This window comes from Drosophila sechellia, chromosome 2R, assembly GCF_004382195.2.
Source record: "Drosophila sechellia strain sech25 chromosome 2R, ASM438219v1, whole genome shotgun sequence".
In the NCBI taxonomy this organism is placed as follows: Eukaryota; Metazoa; Arthropoda; class Insecta; order Diptera; family Drosophilidae; genus Drosophila; species Drosophila sechellia.
Window position 1 is genome coordinate 14,999,089 of NC_045950.1, and position 22,747 is coordinate 15,021,835.

Here is a 22,747-nt window from a genome sequence, read left to right on the forward strand (position 1 = left end):
AAATATCAATTAATTTGGTACCGACTGTTTGGTTTGAGGTGAAGCAAACGCACTTATTGCCCAAACGGTTTTAGAAATTATGCTGCAATTAGTTTTAATTGTTTATTTGAACTAGGTAATAAACAAATCATTTCGGAATTAATAAATATTGCACTTGGTTATGCTTAAGGCGTTAATTAGACAAAATTCATCAGGCACAAAAGAAAACAAACATATGTTAATTACTAGAGACATACATCATACATACTTTGGGAAGTACACCTATTTTGTTCAACAATATTATTCCTTAAACTGACAAGATTATTTATCCAAAGAACTGGTACTTCCTAGCACAAGTCCATAGTGGCTCCCCAGTCTACCTAAATGTTTGTTAAATAAATTAATTACCTTTTAAACAAGCGATTTTCAATCTTTTGCTGGCGTGCAAATAGTTAATCATGCAGCCAACTTAGGTGGGACTTTGATGTCTCATCTTGTGGTTGTGTCTAGCGCATGTCTAAAAATAAAAAGATATAAACATTGCGGAGAAGAATCTGAAAGCAGCATCAAGAACAAAAGGCAAACATGTTTTTCAGCCAATCTTAATCGGTAATTGTCTGGCGAGCACTTGGTGCTTAATTGCCAGCACAGAGCCTCAATTGGCGAGTTACTTTGTTGGATTGATGTAACTATTAGACAATAAAATAACTTTGGAGTTGGAGATTCTACTTGTCGGGGCGAGGGGTTGGGTCAATGTCAAGGCGAGATGATCATCAGAATATCGGAAGGCCGGCAAGGTCAATGAAGTCATCGCCAATTCCATTGTGGCGACCTTATTGGTTTTCAGAGATGTTAATCAAAACCGATAAGATTTTTAATCATTTTTAGGATTTAATAACTGTTTAGAAAACTAGGATATTTTTTGAAAGTAAAATGTATAAATAAAAAAGGTTTTCACAATCTGAAGAACATCTCTTCTTCTCACATAAATTTTATATTGCCTTTCCACGTGAGCATGCCACATAAAATCCCATTATTGAAACTCGTCAGTGGGTTGGGTGAATGTGTGCCAATATTTTAGGACAGCTGCTCAAAATGCGCCATTAATCCGAAATCCATAAATACCATCAACCATTCGGAGATATATTAAGCTGATGTCGGATCAAGTTGAAGGCGATCATCATCATTATGGCGTAGAAGAGCGCCAAGGTCAGCGGAGTCATCTGCGCGGCTCGATTCTGCGAAGTGGGAGCCCGACTTCTAGCGGGCTTAATGGTTCGCAAAGCATTCCTACCAATAGCCATCCTACCAATATATACATGTATGTAGGTTTCTCTTTCCCGTTGATTTTTATCGCAGCCAGTTAATGGACATTTCAATTGCACGTTCGGGGCGTGAGTGGGGGCGTGGCCGGGACTCTGTCAAGGAAGTGCAGTCGGGATTGAGCATTCAATATTATAATTGATTGCGGCTCAAATGATTCGAGATTCGAGAGGTGTGTGAAAACAAAGGAAAAGCACTTCGCTGGGCAACTGGGAAATTGGGAAACTGGGGAAAGTTCGGCTAGTTGTATAATCGAGTGGAAAAGAATGCAGCACGTGTCCAAATCAACTGACAGATGTGTCTGAGCATAAATAACAAATTGATTGGCCAAATAAACATATTTACTATTCGTCGTGACTCAGTGTTTGAGGCAATGCAATCAGTATGTAAATTGGCTAATAAAAGCCCATGGACGGAATGGCGGCCTGGCCATATATCTACAATGATCAAGATAATGATCTTCGCGATAATTATCAGCTTATCCCACGTCTGGTCAGAACATAAACCAAATAGCTCTAAGCCAAGGTAAAAAGATTTTTGCCTAATATTTTTCTATATTTTTTTTCGATTTTTGTTGTGGTCTAGCGGGGCAAACAAACCGAATCTTTGTTTGCCGTAAACTGAAGAAGCTGCAAACTGGCGATATTAGTCAAAGCTAAATAAATCGTTGCTGTTGATTTTTCACTTTCATCACGCTTGATGCTATAATTAAGCGAATACGTAATATTTGCACAGTTTCTTTCTTTCCACATTTATGTTCGATGAATTGCCAAAAAGTAGCCGCTTGAGGGTCAAGTGCATGAAATTCGCCATGTTACGCGATCGGACCACCAAACTGTGTCGATAATCACGATGATAATGCAATGTAAATCGTAATTAAAATCAACAGTTGAGGAGGGGCAGTGCAGACGTGGATGTAGATGTAGATGTAAATGTATGTCTCGGTTGTTAGCCAACTTGTGTTCTAGACCATGTTTTGTGTGCATTTGAAATTAATTTATGCCAGCATTCGTTCCGAGACATGACGAGCAGTCGGTGCCGCCAGAACTTCGACTCCTCGCAAACGGGAACTCTGGAGTCTCGTCTCGGAAGTCTGAGGCCCCCAGACTCTGACTCAACTTGCACTGTGGGCTTAAGTTCGACTCGCAGTCGGAGTTAGTTGGTCGCATACATAAATAAATTAAAATTGCTAATGGCTGGCGGCCAGAGAAGAGAACTCTCTTCTCCGCTGCAACGCCCATAATTAAAAGCAACAAGATGTACAACGCCAAAAAAAGCACAATAAAACCATGACCACCTCAAGGGGAACAGGAATGGTGTTTGGGTTTTGGGAAAACCGAAGACTATAATGCTCTTATGGGTTAGGAACACAGCATGGGTGCCAAATTCCGTTATTTATTTTAATTATACAATCATGAAACCTAACAGAATTATATCTAAATCAAATATGAACTTTTTACATTATTAACTGAAATAATTCTGCCAAAATATGAACAAATTCTACAGTGTTAGTATGACATGCCATATTCCTATTCAAAATGTTAATACCTTTAACCAAGTGTATGTGATCCTAAAACGAACGATCTTCAAGCGGAGAATCCCAGGCATAAATCAATCAATTTATCGTTCGCCGGAGTCAGAGAAGAATACTGCCACTTCCTACTCATCCGGCAAGTTATTGCACAGGAATATCCCCCTCATTTCTAAGCGAGTGGGTGCAACGAACGCGCTCAGTCACCTTTAAGCCAAGTGGTGGATTGCCAGGGGCTCTCCCCCGCCAACCAAGCTTGTTTGCATACGCCGAAGACATCGCCCCAGAAGTTACCTGGAAAATTGCAACTTTGCCACAAATAACCCAAGCAAATCTCCAGCCACCTTGCCCCCAAGTTCGTTTCCCCCCGTTTCTCACCACTTCACTTCTCTGGTGGCCAGGCGTAATTTGCTGTCTCTGCAGCTAAATGGAACTTGCCTCGTAATGTTCTATAATTCATTGCCGCTGGAAAAGTTTAGTCGAAATGGAAAAACATGGACATAAGTCAGCGATGGGGACATGGCAAGAAATCTGGCTTAAATATGTGCGGAATAAAAAAGCCAATTTCGCTTGGCGCAAATAATAATTTCTCTACTCCATTATGATGGCCAAGAAGAGCTTTGGCCTAACAAGTTCTAGTGCTGAATGCAAAAGAGATCGGGCTGCAACTTTTGGGGAGCGGCCTGGAAAATTGGCAATTGAAGTGCCAGCCATGTAATTAACACTTGGCAGCTGACACAGCGGCAATTCCAGCACGACCTCTTAATACTTTTGGCCTTCTATGCGGATTTCTTTTTTCTAGGCCATTATCAATTGGCAGCCAACAATTTTTTTTTTTTTTTTTTGGCGAAGCCATCCAAATGGTTCGAATAATCCGGTGCATATAAATGTTAGGAGTGCGCTTAGACAAGGCATATTTGGGGTAAGTCTAGTGGAAAATACGTGGAACTTTAAGTTAACTTAATAAAATTAAAGAATTTCGGTCATTTAAGACCAAAGTGTTTATTGAAAAGTTGATTTCAAAATGCTTTCCTGCCAACTTTAAACAAGCAAATGAATACAATTTCTATACAACTATTTTATGCATGAAGATCCAAATCCGACACTGCTCAGAACGCATCTTATTTGGCCAAGACTTCTCATTTAATATTTTTAGAGGATTCCGATTACCTAAATGGAAAACAATGCGTCTGATGGCTTATTAAAGGCGTTGTCGTTTTTCCAGACGAACGGCAAATTGATGAAAGGCTTTCCATCACAGCTGTCCACTAAAACGCTGACGACACACACTGAGATGGCGGCAATGCATCAAGTTTAAGGCTTAATCGATACCACTTACCCCGACTTCTCCCCCCCGGGGCACCAAAAACCCGATGCAATCGCAATTCTTAGTGCTCTTTTTTCTGCACTTCTTTTCCACGCTTCGTTTGTGTCGACAGCAGCTTTTCATTAGACAATTTCCCAAGGGTGATGGCAAGAGGGGGTGGGGAGGGATGGGGCGGAACGGGCGGCAGAAGATTTTCATTATGTCGAGTCGACACTAACAACAACTTTTACTTCCACGCTATCTCCGTCTCACTCGACGCTAGCGTGTGGTACATTGTTAGCTTAATTGTTGTTGTTGTTCTGGCTGTTAGAATGTGCCCATTATTGAGTTACGTGCTTGGCGGCACAGCAGCAGCAGCAGCAACATGCAGCAACAATTGCAGCAAGCAGTTGCAACTTGGCACGTTTCTATTATTTAACTGTCAGCACAGCATACCCGCTAAACACAGTAACAACAACGCCGAGAGTTCGAGCAACAAATGCTGCACTAATTGCCCGACAAAAATGTCTCGGCACTTAACATTGGTCTTCTTCATTTGCCAACACTTAATCGTCGGCGAAAATGAGCGCAAATCCGTTGCCACCAATTTGCGGGCGCGGTCGGTGTCTCTATCCCGGGATCTGATCTCTGATCTCCGCCAGCCCTAAACCTTTATTTAAACATTAGACAGGCGACACCTACGACAAAATGCATCAAAAGTTGCCGCCGTAAAAGCCCACGTTCCATTATACAAAAAATATATGAAAATGCACCAAATGCACAGGGAGAAAAAAGCGAAATCTTTTCATAACTAACCGAATTGTGTTGATGTGATAAATCGTATATTATTTTTTACAAATTGTGCAGAAATATTATGATATTTCTGTTTTATTTTACAACACATTTTCTCTGTAAAATCCCATAAAAAGTTAGCTGATATGCACATTCAGCATATCATAAGCATTTTAAAAGTTTTTCTATGCTTTTAATACCCCTATAAATTATGCAACCACAGGGATCTCCCATCAGATAAAAACTGCAATTGCTGGCTTACTATAAAGCGATCACAATTTCCGAGGTTATTCATCTCAAAAAAAAATAAAAAACAATGAGTCGGCTCTTACGCTGATTGCAGATTTTGTAGCTGTTCATTATTCTGATTGAAGGCGGCCAATGAAAGTTTTTTATCCTCGCCCGCCCACGCCTGATTTCTTCCCCCCTGCTCATACTCTTTTTAATGGGAAGTGCGGAACGTAAATATATCGATTGCTTTTGAGATCTAAAAGGAGTTCATAAATTGTCGCAGGTAGTCAGTCAGTTTTCATCAATAAACAATGGGAATTCCAGCTACAGATTAGACTTACTTTTAAAGAAAATCTGGTTCAACTAATAAATATCTCTTTAAAGTTTTCAAATTTATTTATAATTTGAAAATATGCTTATGTGCACTTTGAATACCTCGCAAATGTAGCGCAATAAATCACAATAGCAACATTTAAAAGTAAATCTTCGTGCCCCAATAGACTTTCATTAAACCAGCATTATGTTTATGCAACGCACTGTGAATGGTTGAATATCTTGATGGCTTTTCGACGACATAACGGTAATTGCTTCCCGGTTTAAATAATTCAAGTTGCACGTGGGCTGCTTTTTATATATAAATATTGTTTTACCATTTTTTGTTCGACGAATCGGCAACAGAGAAATTTATTAATTATTTATTGCTGCAATCTCGGTGGCGTTTGGTTTTCGGCAATTCGTCGCCATTGTTCGCTGCATTCAAAGAGATTTCTCTATGAGCCAAGGCAAGGTCACCGCTGTGAGCTTTAAACTTAACGGTCGCCTCAGATACTTTTTGTATCTTTCGGATACATATACATATATATGTATAAGTCTTTACAATAATACCCTGGCACGAAGTCAGGGCGCACAATTCAATTCAAGGCTTAAACGGAGGAGAGCTATGCAAATAGGGCTTGGAAACCCAATAAATGAACCGTCCGCGGGCAGGGGGATATACCTATATATATATATTTACACTTATGTAGAGGGGGCAGGGGGCGTGGCAAGGGCAGGGGTGGGCTGGCAGAAGGCGCCCACGCGCACCTATCAAAACCGCTTTTGTTCGACAAGCGCTTTTTGTTCGCTTTAAGCAACTGTGACAACTTCTTTAATCAAAACCGTTTTCAAAGACCGGGGCGTGGCCATGCCCCCACCCCCCTCCGCCACCATCATCATCTCTTGGCCAAGTGTGTGTGGGCCAAGTTTTGTCTCATTACAATTTTGACGCTCTGCCTGACAACATTTGATTTCTTGTTTCTACGCTTCGAGTGCGTAAATCTTTGTGCTTATGTCATTTAGTTTAATGGGAATGGCATATTATTTGATTCCCAATCTGGCTCGCTGTCTGTCGATCTGTTCGATTATAATTATAGGCTCAAATTTGTTTCCAGCCTGACAGCTGCTGAAAGTTTTATGGGTTTTGATATGAAAATATTTCTACAAATTATTGGTTATTGATTGCAGATAAATGGAGGAGGAGGAGATTGGTATATCTCTCTTGAACTCTGAAGTTGTACAAAGTTTTATTTAAATTCAAAATTTTAATTAATAACAAAATATAAAAGTCAGATAAAAAGATAATAAGTAAATTAGAATATATGGAGGTATTTAAACTATTACCAGTCCTTTTCATCAGAAATCAAATGGTAGGATGTTCTATAGATACGGTCTGCAATATCTGTTTCTCATGGTTGTTTACCATTAATTTGGCTTGAGCTTAATATTTTTCATCTAAGTTCCACCCATTCTTTCAACCTTTTTAATGGGCCCAAAGGGGCATTCAACTTCCTAGTAACTGTTGGCTAATATATCCGTCCCCACCCATTTCTTTCTCTCATTTACATTTGTTAAACTAATTTCGCTTCCACTGGTTCAGCGTGCTGACCTTATGATGTTGCCATCTAAATTTTCTTGCCATTTTTCGTGCATTGTTGTATTATTTATTTTTTCTTGACAAATTAGCTGGCCACAAGCGTGAACGACAGATGACGGACCAAACCGGACTGTTGGATTGTGGGGGACATTGACGTTGACGCAGGCCGATTGTTTGGAATCAAAGAGCGTGTGAATCAAAACAAAATACAAAAATCCAAATTATTTGATTTCTTTATTTTATTTGGTCGGCTTGGAATGGTCTAAATAATTAAGCTTTTGTGACGGTTGCTTTGGCGGCTCGATGTATTATTATTGACAGCGATTTGCGTTGATTCGGTGACCATGAAGTGGGCGCTTCTCTTGGATTCAATAAGCTTTTATCTTGGCTAATTTATGCAGTGCGTTGGGGGGAAAATGCCAAAAACAACAGCCTGAGTGATATTAAATGAACTGAAGCTAGGCGCAGGAAAGTTATTTTTATTAAATTTGCAATTTGAAGGCACTTGACGCCTTTCGAAAAGGGGCGGGGCTCGGAGATTCAACAGGCGCCAGGTTTTCATTAAGGAATCAATGCGGCGACGTCTAGACCTGCAAAAGATGATCGATCAGATCGAACCTGACCAGACTGAGAGTAGATATTAATGAGGCAAACTAGTTTTCGTTAGCTTTGTATAGTGTCGGATATGCGCCACCTGTTGCTCAAATGTGGGAACTCAGCTGAATTGCAGAGAAGTTTGTAATTTGTTGATCCCATTTTGATGTTGTCAAGGCTGTGATATGAATAATAATCAGTGGAAAATATAGTACAGCATATTAACAGCCTAAGTTACTCATTGCTTTTATTAAAATCTGTAATACGTACGTGGTTGCTATTATTCTTCAACGAACAACACAACATTAAATGCACTTAAGCCAAATTTCGTAACTTCTTCTGCTAAATTAAAACTTTCAGTTGGCATTATTACTGCCAAATGTGATTACTCAATTTGTCATGCCAAGCCCACTTTCCAATGCTTACTGTCAAGTTCACTTATTAACTTTCGGCAGACAATTCCACTTCCAAGTGCGCTTTGTGCCACTAAACCAGATTTATATTTTTGGAGCCATCAAAGTGCAGGGTTTTAGTAATTTTCACTTAATAAAAACATAAAACATTTAGTCCAGCCATTATAAATCAGTTTCTTTTTATTTTTCTTTGCGCTGTTGTTAAAGCAAATTACACATAAATGTTGTTAATGCTTATCTGGGATTTCTATCTATTTGCAGGTAAGTCTGAGCCGCGACACCGAAGGGCAGGTGACCCCATAAACCCAAATAGAATCGTGGCACGCGTGAGTAAAAGCTACCTATTCCCAAATGGCCAACAACGAAAAAAAAAAAAACGGTTAAGAGATTAAACTTGAGGCGGGGTCGGGATTCACTTTCTCCGCTTTTAATTGCGACCAGCTTAATTTTGATGCGTGCGCAATTTAAATGCAGGAAAGAAATCCTCCATCGCTCTGGCACTTCCAACCTCCAGCTCTGGCAACTCTTTTGCCGGATTTTCAGCCATGTCAGACATGTCGACGGCATTGCACGTACCGAAGAATTCGAGAAGTTGGCCCGAGGAAGTCGGAGGAGCAGAACATTTAAGCCGCTTAACCCACTTCCGCGGCACATTATCGTGAACGGCATGAGCATCATTACCATTGTTGTCAGCAGCCTTTGCTTTTGCGACCGGCTTTTTTACCTCTTTTAATTTCTTTCAATTACACCGCACTTGTCACACGAACACAGAGCGGAAAAAGTTACTAGAAGTTTTGTCATTTCGGTAACATTTCGTAACAACTTTGAGTAGCAACGATTTTTTTGAATACATAAACTTCAAATTACTTTTAATTCACACAAAGACGTTATAAAAATTACAGGAATTACATGAAAATATTTTTAACGGTGAAAGAAAAGCTGATTATTGTTCATTGCTGGCAAAAGATTTCTGTTCTGAATCCGCTACATTTTTCGCCGAATTCGCACGAAAAAAGTTTCCCTCTCATTCATTAGCCGCTCAAAGGCTCAAAGACGTGAATCATATTTTTTGTGGCAATCGCTCCAGAATCCAGCTAATGACGTAAGATGGCTGGCAGGTTGCATAGAAAGTTGCATCACAGTTTTAGATTGGAGTAACAAAGGAAAGTTGGCCTTTCTAAATGCCGCAAATGTTATGTAGAATAGAGGCTGCCAAGTGGAATTGCCAATGCAATTGATGCGCCACAAGCTTGGCAGGCCGACTAGCCGAGCAGGGAACACAAAACCAATTTAAAAGCCCCAAAACAGGCAGACTCCAGACTGATAAAGCCCGGCCAAAAGATGGCAAAAAGTATCGGGGAAAATGGAAAAATGGGCAGCAAACCGCAGCGTCAGAGGAGCAAAGCAGCAGCTTTTGTAATGGACATGACTACAAAATGCCAGGCAGTAAAAACAAATGAAGCCAAGCCGAATGCAGAGGTCTGGGCATGGCTAATGCAATGGCTATGACCATAGCCATACCATAGACCTGGCTTTGGCTATGGCTATGGATCTGGCTCTGACTCTGGCTAACTAAGATCCGTAACCCGCTCGCTCCGATGCCAACTTAGACGCTGACCGGGCGCACTTTCAGTTTTCAAATGGCCAAGACAACGGCAGCAGCAGATAACAAGAAAGTTGCCATTACCAGCTGGCTAGCATCGAACTTGGAATGCTCTTTCAGAAAGATCATTTGAGGTTCTAAACAAAAAGTTGGATATAGAAATTTTATTTCTCTTATTTTAAGAATTTAAGTATGCAAGAAGCACAAAAAATTCTTCCATTTACTGATAAATATTTAAACAGGCCTAGAATCCTGCAGAAATCAATCAATTTCGGCAGGTAACCCAGGCTGAGCTCAACATCCTTCGTTTGCCTTAAAAATATTCTGCTTATTGGCTTAGCCAGAATCTCAAGGCAAACAAAATTTGTTATCATATTTCAAAGGCAAACATCATTAGACCCAACTCGAACATGCACCGTCATAGTCCAATCAGTTTGGAATACCAAAACTGCAGCCAATTTGAGGGCCACCCGCTTGCCGCGCATCCCTTTCCCTTTTCGATGGCCAAGCATTATGACAAAGTTGTAAATACCCTTTTTGGTAGTTACTGCAGGCGGGCCAGGCTCGATTCGCTTTTATGGCAAAGTCAAATAGGAAAACAAAATAGAAGTTAATCTAATAACAAAGATTGAGCGCAATAATTTTAGCGATTGGCAGCGCAGATTTACCATGGCCAAGAGCTAGGAGTAAGCCAAGAAAAAGCAGGCGAACAAAATAAAGAGCCACAAAAGTAAAACCGTCTCGCGGTAAAAGGGAGCGTCCTATGTTTTTGGTCTAAGCCTTGGTAAGTACCTGGCCAAGACGGCGAGCGTGGCCAAAGTCTCGTTAGCGTTTTGGTCTCTGTCTTTGGATTCGGTCGTGTTTTTTGTTGTTTTTTTGCCTCTTCTTGGCTTTAGCATTGGCAAGTGCAGCTGCTGCCACTTTTGCTGGCTGCCACTTTTGCTGCCGGAGACGCTTTGGCTGCTCGTCCCGTTCGTTGCACTTGCCGCCTGCCGTATCTGCAGCACTCCCGACCAGATAGCGTATCTAATGGATACATTTTAGTGCATACACCGAACGTATCTAATCGGCTAAACGTTTTATTAAATTACGTTAGTCTAAGCTTTGTTCAGCCTGCCCACAGAATTGGGTGGGTGGTTCGGGGGAAATGGGCATTGTAATGGCAATGGGCATGGTCTTGGTCTTGGGCCGACTGGCTTGCCCGACTGGTTTGGTTTAGTTATTTCGCTGAATTTGCCTAACTGACCTTGCCCAGATGCCAACGCTGATGGCTCCAAGTTCAAGGTTAAATGTTAGAGCCTGGAATGGGGTTGAGTTATGCATTTTTTAAATTTTACTATCTTTTTTATCTCTTTAAATTCTCTAAAGGAATTTCATTTGGGTAAAGAAACTATTGTTGGCAAACCCTTGCCTTATATTCAAAAAATTTTTAATTATCTACGGATGACTAAGAAAAAATTCCACAACATATACTTCTGTGCTTAGTTGCGTCCAAAAGGCAAGAATTTAGCTCGAAAATATTTTGTTAGAGTTTTGAGCCGGCAAAAGGCCACAAACAGAAGTGTCCCAGCAAACTGAGCCCACAACTGGGGGACAAAAGCAGCCAAAAGGACCCAACTGCAAAACATTTATTGAATGCACTCATGTTAGAACTCGTATTTTGCCCCGCTGGCATTTGGATAAGTTCAATGTGCTGACTTTGAGATCAGCAGAAAACAAATATAAATAGACCAGAAGTTGTCAGGCGAAAAAAGAACAATTGCATGCTGAGACAGCCGGCCGAAGACCCACAAATGAAACTGAAATTGAAAACGAAATCAAAACATGCATATGGATGCCGAGGACCACAATTCGAGAGGAGTTTCTGCCAGGAAGCCACACAAAAACCGGACGAGCTCCAGGGGCAGAGGCGAGCACGACATTGCCATTGCTTCCATGCAAATAAGCAAATGAGCCAACAAATGGCAGGAGCAAGGGGTCAGGAGTTGCGATAGGGGACTGTTTGGAATGGATTATTATTGTAGCTGATGTCCAGAAAATCACAAAAAGTATAGCAAACAAAAAAGATGTACCACATTAATGGCATTCCTATGTGTATCTGAATAAGACAAAGGGGTATGAACAATCAACATTACACAAATTTAATATATATTTTTGGCAATGTCATTTGAAAAGACACTTTCTTAACTTCTGGCAAACTTCTTTGTATTAGATAACAAGTATTTCTTGAAGTGCAGGCAAGTAAAAGTACAAAAAGCGTTCGAGTGTGAGCGAGTCAAGAAATAATTGCTGCATTTTTTGTGTGCATATATATAAGCGTGTCGTATCGTTCCGTTCTTCCTTTTCTTGAGCAGAACAATTGAAGTCAAGCCCCATTGCATTTTAACTGCCGGCGAAAAGAGAGTTGAGTCGAGTCGAGTCGAGGGTCGCTCCTTGATTTGTTTGCTTGGGGCGAAAAGCTGGGGACAGCGACTCCTTCGACCATTTGGGCTGCCCTTTTAGCCAGCAGCATGAATTTATTTGTTTTGAAATTGTAACTTTTGCACTCATCCGCATCCGCAACTGCAGCAGCAGCAGCAGCAGCGGCAGCAACTGCATCTGCAGCAGGAGCAGCATCATCCAGAGCATCCACATCATCGGCAGCACCATCGTCATTATCATGTTCATTGCCAGTGATTGGCTTTTTCCCTTTTTCCCTTTGCTGATTGTGCGGTTTCGATAAGAATGCAACTGCAGTTGCACTCAGTAGCTATATCTTCTTGAAAAGAAAAAGGGTTAAAGCACACACATTCATATGTGGCAGCGATAAATTAGCAAAAGGGAAAAGGAAGTGCATGACTGCCAAAATGTCAATTGGAGGCTAAGAAAAAGTGATTGCACGGCTGCAGAGAAATGGCATCGGGAAAATCGGGGGAAAGCCGTAAGAACAGCCAGCGAATTTTCACTTCATCCGCCGCGGCGGAGAAATTAAAATGGGAAATGCAGTAGCAAAAGTCGCTGTGGAAATGCTCTGCGTAGGGACTTAAATGCGAGTTTCAATTGATTGCATTTTCTTATCTTTCTCTTTGATTGTTCCCACTCTTTTTTATATGCCAAATTTACTCTGGATGACGTGCACTGAAAGAAATATTAGTAAACATATGTTTCTAAACAGCTTAAACGAGTTTTAAAGGCTTAAAAGAAAGAAATTAAAGCGGCAAATTGCACACAAATATAAAAACTGTCATTATAACAATATTCTATTTTGATTTAAATAATATATATTCTATAAATTTCTGACATTTAATGCCAGTCAATTATTTTCCATTTCCCAGAGCATTTGCTCGTCGCTCAGAGGCATTTGCAAATTTAAGATTTGTTTTCCTCCATCGCCAATTTTCCCCCAATATTTCGCTGCTCTCGATGCTCCTAAACGTGAGCGCGTGCAGAGCCGCCGATCATGAAGGGGGCATATGGCGGAGTCGGGGATATGGTAGGGATATAGCCGGGATATAGTGAGGGTGGAGGCGGCGATGGTCGTGGAGGGAGTGGAGCTAGAGCTGGAGGTGGAGTCGAACAATGAGTCGCACCGAGGAGCATACATTACAAAGATTACGGCCGCTTCTACTGCGGATGCAACTCTTCTGGTTCTTCGATTTGGCAGCAACTTTTACTTATTGCTTTGGCTCTGAGCCGTGTTTATTTCAATCTTTTTGTGTGTGGTGCTGTTTTTTCTGGGCTCTGGGCTTTGGGCTTTGGGTGTTTCGCTGCTTTTGTTTTCTTTTAATGTGCCAGAAGTCGGAGCCGTGTTGTGCTGCGAATTCGTGAAACGTGATGCCGAAAGTCGTTTCTTCGCCAGTGTTTTTTCCACTTTTCTCCCCTTGTTTTTTCGGGGTTTTTCCCCTGGTTTTCTTGTTGATTTTGGTGGAGCTGCCCTTGGTTGTGTTGTTGTTGTCATTTCGTTTTCCCTTTGTATGTAGGATGCGGATACTGCGCATGTTTGCTCGCATTTGAATATGGAATTCACCGCTCTGCCAGGCTGACTTTACTGCCTCTGGCTGGGAGCAGTCATCCTTGTTAAGCGGATCCATAACAGGGCATTGTTTCAGCCACTTTTTAGTCGCTGCTGCCAGTTCAACTTGCAGCCCTATTAAGGCTCGGATGTTGAGAAAAGGTAGCCAAAGCGATCGCTGTTGATGTTTTTCAGAAAACAGGTAACATATTTTAATTTTAAAACGAAAAATTCCTTTTTTAGATATAAATGTTATCTATACTTTATACTGTACTTTATTTGCTATTGTTCTTTTTTTTCGAATTATTTACTAATTCATACTTAGATCAATCTTTACTAGGCGAGTCCCTACTGTATCTAACTTGCTCAGAACCGAAAGTCGCCTGGAAACGTTTTGCCCATGGCCGTAAGTGAACCGAAAACGAAAGCCAAATTGGCAACTTTCAGCCATTCCTGTCGCTTCCATAAAGAATGAAAAATGTCCGCGTTTCTCGCCCTAATTGGTGGCGAAACGTTTGTCGCACCAAATAAATAATGATAATGGCACCCGGAGCGTGAAGTCGCGGGTTCGATTCCGATTCCTTCCACCCGTAATATTTCCACTTCTACTTCTGGTTCTATATTTCTATATATTTGCCTTGACTTCAACAGAGGCCATTGACTGGCAAAATGCTTGCTGATTGATTGACGCTGCCATTGGGAGCTGTTAACAATTCCATTGCTGTTGTTTTCGGAGGTGGTGCTGGTGGTTATTGGCGGCTTGGTTTGGTGGATAGTGGCGGTAGTCCCCATCCACGTCCACGTCCACGTTTGCGTTGTAATGTAATTAATTGCTTTCCAACCTGTGGCCAAATCACAAAAGGGCAGTCAACAGTTCCAGCGGCAAAGTGGGTCAGCTGTTCACTTGATGAATGTGTACACGCATGGTGGTGCCAGGGGGTGTGGACGGTACAGGTGGTGCCACAGGTAGTGGCAGATGTGGAGAGTGGCAGCCCAAGAATGCAAGTTGAGTTGTCAGCCGAGGAACGTATGAGTTATGAAAATAAAGCTGGTGGCGAGGGTTAAGAGTACAACATTTATCAAGAACAAATAATGCAGATAAAATAAATATAAATAAGAGGGAATAAAGAATACACATTCGTTCCCAATAAATGTGTTGTTTGTTTTTTTCCTAAACACTTGTAACTGGATATAACAAATATCAATATTTAGAATATACCAAATAATCTTATATTTCAATATCTTACTAAAAGAAAGAAGGAAAAATATTAAAAGTTAAGTACATTATTAACAGAATATGAAAAATACATAAAAGAAAAAAAAAACAAAACTCCATCACCTAATATAAAGTATACATATATACATACCCCTATACCTGAAACGCTTTAAGCTCCCCTCGCTTGACCACTGCAGTTGGCGAGTTCAGTGAACCGCCGCATTAACTAACTTTTCGTATGAATCAAACGCTAAAACATCAATCAAAGCCAAATTAAGCGTAAAATTCAAAGAGCCGGACCAGTCGGCAGTCAAATATAAGGCAGAGTAGGGTAAGATGGTAAGATCGGGCGAGCAGACCAGAATTGTGTGGCACGAGGGCAGGAGGAGGGAGTGCACAAAGGTTAGGCCCGCACGGCCATTCAGGGAAGACCCAGCCCGCATCTGCAGCGAGGGCAATCAATCAACGGGTGGACAAGCTTTCCAAAGAAAGGCGGCGAGCGGCGAAAAAAAAACGCTGAAAAACTGAAATAAGGCCCGAAACGTGAAATAAAACAGCGACAAAAGTGCAAGCTTCGCCAGAGTCACTGAAGCCTAACAAACGTTGCAGCTAATTTTAGATCGCAGTCTCAGCCACCGCTTCATTTGCATTAGCGAGTGGAAGGGGGGAGGGGAGAAGGAGAGCCGAGTGGTGCAAAGTGGTGCGGAGTGGCGCAGCAGAGTGGTTCGCGATGATCTGCAGTGTGTGGGTTGCTCACAGAATTGGCGCACGCACAAAGGCGAACAAAAGGCTGGAGACTTATTTTAGCTGTCTGCTCGCTCGGTGTGTGTTATGCAAATCTTCCGACAGTTTCCTGATAAATCCCTTCTACCGTTATAAGCGATTTCCACAAATTTGATAAGGCCCAAAACGAAAGACTCAGGCAACGAACTTGCGCTGATAAGAACAAAAAATCTTTACTGTCTCTCCGCTCAGAATTTCCTTCGTCCCTCTTGATACTCTCGCATTTTTTTCACTTTTATATGTATTTTCTTTTTATTATGCAGCGCTACGTGCTCCGCATGCTGAAAACAGAAAATCAAATCTTTTCCAATGCATTTCCCACACGCCTGTGCCTGTGCATTTTTAATTTTAGCGGCCGGGCGAAAAAAGAAATTAAAAAACAATATTTAATCAACGCACATAATCTGCATTTTAAACACAGACTTCAAACGGCCCTTCAATATATGGGTGTTGACCATTTAACGCGCCCAGCGAAGAAACCCAACTTTGTTAGATTTTTATCGACCGTTTCTTCGGGGTTTTTTGTGCCCTCGCTGACGGACTTCCTTGAAATCCGGCAGAGTTTTCGGTCTTGTTAATCCTTTGACGTGATGTCTGTTCATAATTTGTGCTCATATTTCATGCTTTGCCATTTTTTATGGCTCTTTTGATGGCTTTGGCCTTGCGGCATTTTGAAAGGTTTTGTATGCCAGAGCGATTGAATATTCTAAAGTTTACTTGTCGTAAATCATATCTGTGACAGTTTCGCCAATTTCTACCTCCTTTCCCGCGGAAAAATCGGCAGTTTTTGCATGCATTATGGACCAAGTTCATTGGCTCGACCAAGTTTCGGCGGAGAAAGAGATTCTCCCACAGTCCCTCCCAAAATGCCAATCTTCTGCTATAAATAAACTACGAAAAGGCGAGCTCTGCTTTTAATTTTAATGAACCATAAAAAATTCACACGCACCGCACACAAAGACGCTGAATATTACGATGCCACCAAATAAAGGTTGACACCGAACAGACCTTTCCTCAATCCCTCGAAATGTTAATGAAACTTAAATACCTGCGAGAGTCGCATTTCTCAGTAAACAAATCAAACGGCCGGCAGCAGCAGCAACATAAAAATGCTCAAAATTCAAAGAAAACTATTAAACAACTGTTTGCCGTTTATCTGAGGGAATCTCTTGAGTTTCGAGTCTGCAGTCCCGAATCTCGAATCTCTCACCATCCAGAGTTTGCTTAGAAATTAGAGCCCAAAACAAAGCGGTAGATGGATGGTAAAACCACACATACACGCCTGCACATATACACAAACATATATATATATGTATGTATATAGGACCGGTTTAACATAGCCCTGTTAACGCGGGCCAGTTAACAGCGACGACGACTGCGACGCCGGCAGCGGCAGCGGCTGACTTAACTGCGTTCTGGCCACTCAACTCTCGGGATCCCAGAACTTCGGCTTTTCATTAGCTTGGAGCTCGTCGCTCCGACCGGTTCGGTGTCCCATTGCGATCGCGAGTTCAGAACGCTTTTTAGCCAAACACTTCGGAGAATAGAACCCCCAGCATCGAGAGTGAGTTAAGATATTGTGCGCGTGCGCAGCAACCCACGCGAGATATTTCTTCAGCTCAGCGGCTTTGATCATCCAGCTGAAATTCGTTTCGTTTTTATGCAAATTTTCAACGGCGAACAAAATACTAGCATCAAGCGAGCGTTTCGTCACAGTGTGAAAGTAAAAAAAATTCTTTGTGCAAAAAGAAATTTTCACAGTTCAGCGAATATTACGAAATACTTACGTTGATTGGTAACGAAAAAAAAAAAATTGAGTGTGTACGAAAGCAAATAGAAAAGAGAGTTTCGATCAGTGTGTGCGTGTTAATTGATCAACAAAACAGTGTAAATTTGTATTTGTTAAACTTAACGGCAAATTGTGGATTTCGGTTGTATTTTTGTGGAGCAGAAGGTGAGCAATCGGTGGCAAATAATATTTAAAATACAATTAGCGTCATGCTCTAGAAATTGGGTTAAATATCGGATATAAATAAAGTGTTTTCTTGATGTTTTTTGGGGTAAGCTGGCTGCGAGAATAATCAGATGCCAATGAATGACACATATTTACTGATCGATGAATTAGATTTGACTTTGGGGGAGATGTAATCTATTTGGGGATGTCGAAATGGGGTCATTGTGGGTTCTATGAATTTTTAGGAATTTAATAAATTTAGATCTTAAGCAGATATATATTTAAATTATATTTAAATTTTGTAAAAGGTTTTTATGTTTCTGCTTAGATATAGGAAGCGTATTGATTGAGGTAACAGTTTTGTACATTTCTTTAGAATTTGAAAACCTATAAAAAGATATACGCGTCATCGTTTTACCACCTAACAGTTATTAAAGCCTCCATTAAAACAAAAAACGAACAACTTCAATGCATCTTCGCCTCTTCAACAATTCTTATTTATGGGGATCTATTAACCCATTCATTGATAATGAATACAGAATGGTTTCATTAGCGGGGAACCCAACTTGTAGCTGACAACTCAATGCAGATGTGAGCCCCCTTCTTGGCCCCCGTTATCTCCGTTTTAGCCACTTTTACCATCACTCAACGCCAACGCGTGGAAAATATCTTTCAAAGACATTTTGGCTGATAGTGTTTTTCAAAATTTCACTTACAAACGTAAAAGGCGGGCGCAACATTTTCTTATTGTATTTCATTTTCTGGGTCAATAGAGAGGATGGTCGGGATAGATTTTGGCCCAACCCAGAAATGAAAAATACAAACCTGGCCCAGCCCAAAAAAGGGATTTCCCTTTTACAACGAAAACTTTCATTGGCATCAAACGGCGGTAAAGAACGAAGAAAAGTGTCAGGGCAAAAGAATATGCATACAATAAACAGTCGCGGGGCATAAATAAAAACCAATGAACATTTTGGATCCAAGGCGTCTTCAAAAGGCCATGGCCAACGGTTCTTTGGTTCTTTGACAACGTTTTGGATTAAAAGCGGTATAATCGAACCAAATACGTTGGGCCAACTGTCGCTGCATTTCGGTTTCGATTTCCTGTCCCCAGACATGGTATCACCCATCCCCCAAAAACCCCATCCATCGAAATCGCCGATCTTTTTGTGCATTCACCGCATGATTAATAAAAGAGAAGTTCTCGTCGTTCTTTCCCACTCATTGACCGTTTCGTTGATTAGTAAGCATGTCGACATTTCAATAAAAAAATATCCAAAACGACATAAAAAAAAGTACAAAATCATCGGCGGGGGCAACTCCTCATCAACGTCACATTTTTATACATTTCTACCCTATGAGACGCTCTGTGGCTTTGCATTTTAATTGCTTTTGATTTCGAATCTGCGATGTGTGGCTGCCCCCGCTGATGAATCGGGGAATTGGGCGCGACTCAACGGATTGTTCAAATTGGCAAGAAATCAAATATATATATATATATAGAAACACGCATGTGTGCTACTAATCTCTAAGGCAGCTAAAGGTTTGAAATTCCGAGAAGAACCTTTTTGAATTTAAGTGATTAATCCATTGGATCCATAAACAAATAAGGGAAATCACAAACATAAACAATTAGGGTATTAAAAATATATATAAGTATATTCAAAAGTTTAATGTTTCATATTGCTCAATAGCTCCTTTTTGAAATTCCGTTAACGAACTGAACTGAATACAATATCCGTATCAAGTTGATAGTAACCTTTATACAACGCACTTTTCATACAAAACTACATATTACATTGAGCTTCATTTGTAACTCACAATGCGAATAATTGGAAACAAAGCTGAGTTTACATTCAAGTTTCGCATAGGTATTCTCCCAGAGTTTCGATTTTATAGCTATGAATCGCGGGGATGACCGTGGAATTTCGAATCATTGGACTTACCTTTATCGAGGGCAAATGATTAGCGGCTGTAATGTAATGGGGGAATTCCATTTGGTTAATCATTTTACTATTTTTGTCGTGCCAGTTGGCATGGGTTCTTATTCCATTTCCGCTATTGATTCCGATCTACATCTACGTCAGTGGGAAATCTATTTGGGTGCTATTTATCTTCTTTTTCCAGTTAAGCACAAGGAATTTTATGGATGTGATTAATGCTTTTCGAATAAAAGCTTGAGCTAGCAAACTTTTCCGCTTCCTTCGGCGAACATTGTTTTATTTCCGCTTTTATTATATTTATTTTATTTATTATTTATTAAATTAATTCTAGTGCAGAACTATGAACAGAAGAATATTCTTTTAAATACTGTAAGTGAATATATTTTATTGTTTAGTTTATAATAGTTTTTTTTTCTATAATTTATATATGTTTCTTGTACTGTTAAATCAGTTGTAATATTTCAAGTAATTAGCTGTGCACACAATTCTCTAAATTAATTTTTTGTTTGTTTATTTCTCTGTTTGTTTAAAGAATATAATATGTTATAAGTACTTTATAAAACTCTGTAGAGTGATGCAATGTGTTAATCCCTTGTCACAGAGTATTTGATGAACGACTCAATGCCACTTGACAAATGAAAGCAGAAATCCAAACTGTCCGCAGTTAGAAACCAAAAGCGTGCAAAAAAATAAACAAAAAAAAAAGAGATAAACCAAAAAAAAAAAAAAAAAAAGAAGTCAAGAGTGGTCAGCGTTAATTTTTCATGGCGGGACAACAGCAAAAGAATATTATTTCATTTATTTACATCACGGGTTTGGGTTGTGGGGATGAACTTTTGGATGGGGCTAAGCTAAGGCAATCGCTGTCCGTGGTCCACAACGTCATTAGTCACACCAGCCGAGGGGCGGGGGGCGTGGCGATAAGGGGGCTTTTCGGGTGGAAATCGGGGGAGGTTGGACTTGGATATATAAACCAGGAACAGCAAACAAAAGCAAAATGCTGTGAGCTATGAAACCCGCGGCCGAAAGCGGGTAAAAAGTAATCAAAAGTGCTCAGAACGACATAATAAGGCAACTGAGCGCTGGAAGAGGAATTTGTGAGTAAAGGGGGCGCTGGGGGAGTGGCTAGCGTTGAGTGGTGAAAGGGGGGGCTTTTGGCTGAAGGTGTTTCTTTCACACAGAAAAATACTTGACAAAGAGGAAGTGAAATCAAATAAAGAAAAACGAAGCACAAAAAGGCGATTTTGCGGCAGGAATATTGCATTTATATGTGAGAAATACAGTCCGGATTGGTTAAGTTGCATTTGGAATCGGCTTAAAAGGATGTCTTAATATTTTATATTCGCAATGAATTATTGGGAATCCCACAGAAGTCTGTAGAGATTTGAAAACACACCTGAAAGTATTCAACAAAAAGCAGCAGACTATTTAAGGACTTTCGCCTATTTGTGTTAGCCCTGATGGAGTTTGTGCTACAGAGGAGCCACTGTAGGGTGCTGGCGAACATCAAGTGTTGGCGTTGGCGGACGCCGCTGATTCTTAGCCGCCAAAGCCCTGAGCTGTAAGCCGCTTGCCGAGAGGTGCGAGGAGTACGCGATTTTTAAGCCGCGGCTTAAAGTGGTGACAACAGCAATAGTATGAAGTTACAGCAACAACTTTTGGCTTTGGCTCCGCCGGCGAGTTGAGTTGCATTTTGTAGAACTCTTTAGTGTGATTAATGTGCCACACACACGCACAGTGTGTACATATGTGTGTGAGAGTTTCCTCTTATGAGCTCTTTGGTTTACAAGCAGGTCGTGCTCCTTACACTTTTCCTTTTTCTGCGGACTGTGGACTCCTTCTGCCTGCGAGTTTTTTATACACATTTATTTTTTTTTCTGCCAGTTCTTGCTTTTGTTGGGGACAAACAAAAGCCCAGCCACCCACACACACACACCTTCATGCACAGACATTTTCCGTTTGCACACACACACACACACAGCTGCAACGCCCTAATCCTTTTGACGTGGCTTTTATCGCACTTGCCTGTTTTTTCGCCTGCAGATTGTGCCGAAAGGGTAGCGAAAAGGATTTTCGAGTCGTACAAACTATTTTACCGCATCTAAAACTTATATGTGCACTTAGTTTATACGATTTCAGCGGCACTCAAATGGTTAGACAAATTCCCAAAAATAGGTTTACATTTTTATTTCACTTTGGATTGGTTGTTCCTTCACTTGGCTTATTTAAAAAAGATTTAAGCTTTTGTTAGCATTTTACTGGCAATATATTGTGAGTTAAAAGTACAAAGTGTATCGTTTAGTCGGTTAATCCTATCCCACTCCACTTCCTTTTCCTTTTTCTTAAAGCTTTCCGTTTCGTTCATGTTTTTTAAGATATTTTTTTAACATATTTTGTGTGTTCTGGGTATCTCATTATGTGCTCGAGCTCCGTCTTGGGTTACATATTTTTCATAAGCATGTGTATGTGCATAATGGCCGCCCTCCCCGCGCCATCACATATTGACTCTTTGGGGACTTCATTTGCTCAAGTGTTTTTTTCTTCAATTTTCTGTTTTGTTTTTGAGGCCCCTCGGGGGCGGTGGCTCTTGGTGCGTTGCACAGGAAACAGCAACAACAAATAGCAACAGGCAGACAGGATGTTGAAAAGGATTCCGCTGGGGGAGAAAAATAAAGGAAAAAATCATAAACCTTTTGTGGGGCTTCATGCCAAGTCATCTTGTGTCGTGTCAGTCATAAATTAAGTGAGTTTCTTCCAGTTTTTATTCCGCTTTTTTTGGTTCAGGATTTTTTTGTGAAGAATCTTCTGCGGATGTTGGGGCAGCTGCTTTTTGTGCCACTTTCCAGTGCAAATTAATTAAGACATTTTCGATGAGATCAACTTAAATGCGAGACGGGGCCAAATACAAATTACGAGCGCTCCGCACGTGAAAAACTGTGTCATTGTGTGACATCAAAACCAACAAAAAAGCCAACAGAAGCCGCAATAAAAACCGAAGAAAAATCCAGACACGTACGGGCCAGGAAACAAGACAGTTGCTGCAGCCTTTTACTCCATCTCCAGCACCAGCTTTACAGATTGCTGATGCTGGACCAATCCTCTCCAGCTTCAGATTCAGCTTTAGCTCCAGCTCCAGCCAAGACGGCTCGGCGGCATCAATTTTTGTCCAGTAGCCG

The 22,747-nt window shown here is 40.8% G+C and overlaps 1 protein-coding gene across 3 annotated transcripts in view; it reads left to right on the forward strand.

The window, feature by feature from the left end:
- LOC6609877 overlaps window positions 1-22,747 on the forward strand; it is a 77,058-nt gene that overhangs the window by 51,829 nt on the left and 2,482 nt on the right. Inside the window, exon 1 of one of the 3 annotated variants that reach the window (XM_002034491.2) lies at window positions 17,130-17,628. The exons of the other annotated variants lie outside the window; for them this stretch is intronic. The gene's annotated coding sequence lies outside the window, so the exon portion shown is untranslated. Of the gene's footprint in view, window positions 1-17,129; window positions 17,629-22,747 lie in introns of those variants that run through there. 3 annotated transcript variants of the gene reach the window in all.